Raw genomic sequence first — 6,454 nt, forward strand, 5'->3', positions numbered from 1 at the left:
GGTTAGGGCCCACTCAAAAGATACACCGTTGAACGATTGCTTAAAAAGAGAGATTGCACCGGTTGAACTAAATGGCTTGAATGAGATAACATCCTCGAAAGAGCTTGAACGAATGCAGAGTGGAAACATGAATCTTCGAGATATCTTGAGCACTCTGGAACAATTGAATAGTGAGAGGTGAATGATTAAGAGGTGCACCGGCATGAGAAAACATTTGAAACGAGAAAAAGGATAAGATCGACAAAGCTTGACCTGAATCCACTGAGGAAGAAAAAGAATGACGAATGATGAACTTGTAGCTTCCTTAGCATCTTCCTGAGAATCACCGGATAAGAACCTTGACGGAAAAGAATGGAGAGACTTCACATCCATAAGATGGATACTTGATTAAGAAATCTTAGTCCTTGAAGAAAAAGGGTGGGAGGGCGGGAAAAACAAAGACAATTTGGGACGGATGAAACAAACACTGTTGAGAAGAACTGATAATTTGAGCGAATGTTGAAATGACCGGATCCACTTGAAGAGAAACATGCCGGTTGGAAAAGAATTAACATGACAACGTCGATGATCAAGAAGGATTGGTATTCACATAGAAGTATGAGAACACCGCTTAGGAAAAGGTATGGAATCAACACTTGACATTGAAGCAACTCGAATACCACAAACCAAAACAAAACAAAGGATTGGCTTGCAGAATAAGCCGGAACAAACATATGATAGAGATTTTGTCTGAAGTTTTCATGGTGGGGCCCATACGGGCTCGATCGTATAGCACCATCATGTACAAGGCAGTGCACATGACATACGAAGCATCCCCGAGTCAGCATAGCCAAGGACTCTTTAAGACACAATGAGACCACTGTAAAACCAACTGTGGATAGGCGGACCACTAGACGTCGAACCCCAATCTCATATCATGCATCTGTCGGAAAGATATCCTAGGGACTACTTGAATTCCCACTTATAAACTCCCGAAACTTTCTGGTTATGCAATCAGGTGTTGGGGATACAGGGGAAGCATAATATCTCACCCAAAACTAGCAAATCCTACATCCAGCTGTATCCATCCTTCAACACATAACCAAGAAACCTTCGAAAATCATGTACCTCAACCTTTGAAAAGCATCCGTTATACGAGTTATGGCAATACTCCCGAACTCCCGCCCCATTACTGGGTGGCGTCGAGGTTATCTCACCAACAACCGCATAAAAGCGATTTTCGATGTCGGCGAACTTAGGTATTCCAAAACTACAACGATAAAATTGTGACGACAACACCTCGGAGCCCAACTCCTCGGGACACTGCCACAACCCCTAAATGTCAGGAGGCACCAAGAACAATGTTCTCGTCACAAAACCATCGGAACGATTCCAAGATACCCGCGTGATCCTAAAAAAAATTTGTAAAATTTGAGGAGAGAAGAGTCAAAACTCTACGTCAGGAGGCCTCACCAAAGCGACGAAGGGATTGAGGAGTAAAAAGAATCCTACTCTCCGATATATATAATCCTATAAGACTCAAAACATTTTCTTCTAGACTCAACAACGTCAGCGATTCGATCAAGCAGGGGGCTCCTAAGTCGGGGAAGGCTCTGATTACCAACTTGTAACACCCACGATGCGGCTATATCTCCCACGTGTCGGAGCACGACTTAGAGGCATAACCACATAGTAGGCATGTCGCAAGAGGGGTAATCTTTACACATCCCATGTACTGAATAAGAAAGGGATAAAGAGTTGACTTATAATCGCCACTTCACACAATACATAAGTATATCATACATCATCCAGAATATAATCAAGGTCCGACTACGGAACCAAAATAAAGAAAGACAACCCCAATTGCTAGATCCCCGATCGCCCCAACTGGGCTCCACTACTGATCAAACGGAAAAGACACAAAACAATGACTAAGATCTTCATCGAGCTCCCACTTGAGCTTGGTTGGGTCACCTGCTCTGGCATCATCGGGACCTGCAACTGTTTAGAAGTATCTGTGAGCCACGAGGACTCAGCAATCTCACACCCGCGAGATCAAGACTATTTAAGCTTATGGGTAGGAAAGGGGTAGTGAGGTGGAGCTGCAGCAAGCACTAAGCATATATGGTGGCTAACATACGCAAATAAGAGCGAGAAGAGAAGCAATGCAACGGCCGTGAACTAGAAGTGATCAAGAAGTGATCCTGAAACTACTTACATTCAAGCATAACACAAGAACCGTGTTCACTTCCCGGACTCCACCGAAAAGAGACCATCACGGCTACACACGCGGTTGATGCATTTTAATTAAGTTAAGTGTCAAGTTTTCTACAACCGGACATTAACAAATTCCCATCTGCCCATAACCGCGGGCACGACTTTCAAAAGTTCAAAACCCTGCAGGGGTGTCCCAACTTAGCCCATCACAAGCTCTCACGGTCAACGAAGGATATTCCTTCTCCCAGGAAGACCCGATCAGTCTCGGAATCCCGGTTACAAGACATTTCGACAATGGTAAAACAAGACCAGCAAGACCGCCCGAATGTGCCGACAAATCCCGATAGGAGCTGCACATATCTCGTTCTCAGGGCACACCGAATGGGCAAGATGTCGGGTTAGCATAGACCCTGGTTGCCCAGGGGGCGCCGGACATCACCCAGTTTGGATCAACACTTAGAGAAGCACTGGCCCGGGGGGGGGGTTAAAATAAAGATGACCCTCGGGAGAGCGACTCCCAAGGGAAAAGTAGGTGGTGGTGAGGCAAATGGTAAAACCAAGATTGGGCCTTGCTGGAGGAGTTTTATTCAAAGCGAACTGTCAAGGGGTCCCCATAACACCCAACCGTGTAAGGAACGCAAAATCAAGGAACATAACACCGGTATGATGGAAACTAGGGCGGCAAGAGTGGAACAAAACACCAGGCATAAGGCCGAGCCTTCCACCTTTACCAAGTATATAGATGCAGTAATTAAATAAGACATATTGTGATATCCCAACATATCCATGTTCCAACATGGAACAAACTTCAACTTCACCTGCAACTAGCAACGCTATAAAAGGGGTTGAGCAAAGCGGTAACATGGCCAAAGAACGGTTTGCTAGGAAAGGTGGGTTAGAGGCTGACATTGCAATATGGGAGGCATGATAAAGCAAGTGGTAGGTATCGCGGCATAGAAATAGAGCGAGCGACTAGCAAGCAAAGATAGAAGTGATTTCGAGGGTATGGTCATCTTGCCTGAGATCCCGCAAGGAAGAAGAACGAGTCCATGAAGAAGACAAACGGACGTAGTCGAACGAATCCTCACAACACGACGTTATCGGAACTAGCCCGAAGAAGCAACACCGGAAAGAAGCAAACAACATAGTAAACAACCAACACATAAACATGGCATGATGCACAACCAAGTATGATGCATGTTCGGTTTAATGAGGCATGACATGGAAAAGTGCACAAACAACCCTACAAATTAAGTGGAGCTCAATATGCAATGAGTTGCATATTGACGGAACACCACATGTCTTATTTAGTTCTCTCCCGTTTAGGTACCCCAACAATATTAAATGTTGTTAAACATGGCAAGAGACGAAGCATGAGCAAACTAACTATCTAGTCAAATTTAAATGAGGCCGGAAATAACAAACAACAAGTCCGGGAAATCCCCATGTGCATATTTTAGGTTTGGTACTGTTCTGCCCTAAACACAATTTTAGAGTTGTTAAACATGCAAGAAGAGTGCACCATGTTAAACTAGGCATTTTTCTACCCCATTTACATATAAAGTTTGTTAGGTTTGGAGCCACGGTTATTAAGTTATGAATTAAAGCATTTTAACATATTATTAGAGCAAATTTAATCAAACAACAATTTAAATATTTTAAACATGCATGAAAGTTGGATATTAAGAATCTAGTTGCAATTCTAAGCATTTTTCATATATAAAGTTTTTACATATGATGCATTATTTATGAGTTATTAAATGCATGAAGTAAAGGGGGTTTTCTGCAAAACTGGTAACTCTGGAAAATTGGACAAAATCGCAGACAGTGAAAAAAAACAACACTAGGCCGAAACTGAAAGGTACTCTGGGGCGGATGGGCTGCTCACCATGGGCCTAGGCCCAAACGGTGGATAGGTAGGCCGGCCTTGGTGGTGCTGGGCTTGGAGGCGGTTGAAGCCTGGTCCACGTGAGCGCAGTCAACGGAGCTGGCTGGCGACCCGATCGGAGCGGATGAGCGAGAAGAGCGCTCCGACTCGATGCAGAAGATGAAAACGACAGGTTCAGGGGCAAGCGGCGCAGCTGGTCTCCAGTGGCGCAGCGCGGAGCCCTGGAGGCGGGGACAAGGCCGGAGACACGAGCAGAGGACGACAGGACGGATGGTCCTGGCTGGAGACGAGACCGAGCGTGAGCACGGGAACTTGGCGCGACCCCAGCGACGACGAGGCAGAGCAGCGGCACCCTGGAACTTGCGGGAGACGGCGAAGGCAAGGAGGTCATGCTGGATCCAAGGCAGAGCGAGGGATTGGCGCTCGAGACGGACAGGAGGGCACCGTCCTCATCAGGAATAGTTGAAGACGACGACGACAGGGACTGCGGCAGGCGACGGCGCAGCTTGGGCGGCGGAGATCGTCCCGGAGGGGCGGCGCGGCGGTGCTGGTCCTGCTGGTCTGGCGAGAAGATCCTCGGGTGCGGCCGGGCGACGACAATGCGGTCCCTGAGAGAGAGAGAGAGAGATGTGAGAGGAGGGAGTAGAGGCAGGGAAGGAGAAGGAAAGGAGCAGGGGAGGAGCGGCGACGGGGTCGGCCTACAGGTGGTGGCGCGCTAGGGCTCCAAGGCGACAAGGAGCTTCTCTCCCGCTCAGGGACTCGGACAGCTTCACGACCCATTTGGGATTGAGGGGAGAAGAGGCCGCGGGATTGGTCGGGCACGGAAACAGAGGCGATGGTGGCTGGCTATGGTGGGAATGGGTAGGAGAGGGAAAAAAGGAGGGAGGTGGATCTGGGAGGATCCCGATGGGGATTTGGCGGCGGCGTGGGGATGGATGGGACATCTCCCCTAGAAATTAAGGCTTGGTCCTATAATATATAGCGGTGGGATTAAGTTTAGGGGCTATACGGTCCATCCGATCGTTATCAGGCGGTCGAGAAAATATAGGCTAGGAAGTCCAATTAACAAAACAGAGATAGTTTGTAGATGTTAGGGGATGATCTGAGTCCAACGGTGACAACTGCCCCGGTCGGGTTCGGGGAAGTTTCCAGACGCGCGCGCGAAGAGGGCCGCGGGCTGACGAGAGAGGTTAGATTGGGCCTGGCAGTAGGTAGGTGGGCAAGATGGACTGTGCAAGTGGACTAGTGGGCTGAGAGAAGAGAAGAGAGAGAGACCCGACATCAGTTTTCGGAGACCGAAAAAGTCTGACGATTTGACCGACTATATTGCCGCTATAGTTATCCGTTGGGGCATCAAACGAACTCCGAATGCGATGAAACTTGGCAGGTGGTCTACTGACAACATAACAACACCGCATGCCAACTTTCAACCCATTCTGCGAACATTTTCCGGCCACTTATAAAATAATATTTCGGATGTGCCGCGGGCGCGTGCAAGTGTGTCCGGGCTCAGAACGGACAACGAAAAGAACAAAGAGACCGGGACGGATGCAAGTTTTGAAAACATTACGATGCAATGCACATGATGACATGGCAAGATGCAACACGCAAGCGAAAGACATGGCAACGACGGTGAATAACTGGAGACACCTGGAGCAACGGTCTCGGGGCGTCACACAATTGCAAGTGCGCGGTGATCATGCAATTATTCCTTGCTTCTTTTTGTAGTGTAAATGCACGGAAATGTCATGCATGTAATCTTCACATGGTACTTGCCAAATAGCTAATGTGTGGTTAACATGGTGTTTACTTTCATGTACGCAAGTCGGACTATCATTTGGTTTGATAGCTGTCAAGAAACCCAACAAATGCATTTCAACCCATCACCATCCACGGAAAAGGAAAGGGTGTGTTGTTGGGTGGGGTTTTTATTGGATCGCATGTTGGAGATAACATGTCAAATAGTCGAGACAAACGCATTTCTCCCACACATATGGATTGGATTTGGCGGAGCCCAGACTGTGTGGATGGTTGCAATTTTCTGAGCCTGCAGGGTGCCCACTTGATGCCCGAGACACCTTGACATGTGACGGAGAAATGATCTTTGAACTTGAAGATGACCATAATCAATTTTTTATTCATTTAAATGCATTATAGCTCATAGCAACGCACAGGCGTTCTCCTACTTCCTTGTTAATTCACTCCATAGGTTTCCCCTCCTCCCTCCTGAGCCGCACGCGCGGGCGGCTTCGGAGGGGAAACCCTAGCCACCCCGAGTACCTCCTCTTAGCAATTCCCTGCTCGCCGGGGGCGCCCGGCCGTCAAAGGCGGTGGCCAAGGGGTACGTGCCCCGACGGGACTCCTTCATGG

Source organism: Triticum urartu, chromosome 6A, assembly GCF_056163025.1.
Source record: "Triticum urartu cultivar PI428250 chromosome 6A, HENAU_Tu73, whole genome shotgun sequence".
Classification (NCBI taxonomy): domain Eukaryota; kingdom Viridiplantae; phylum Streptophyta; class Magnoliopsida; order Poales; family Poaceae; genus Triticum; species Triticum urartu.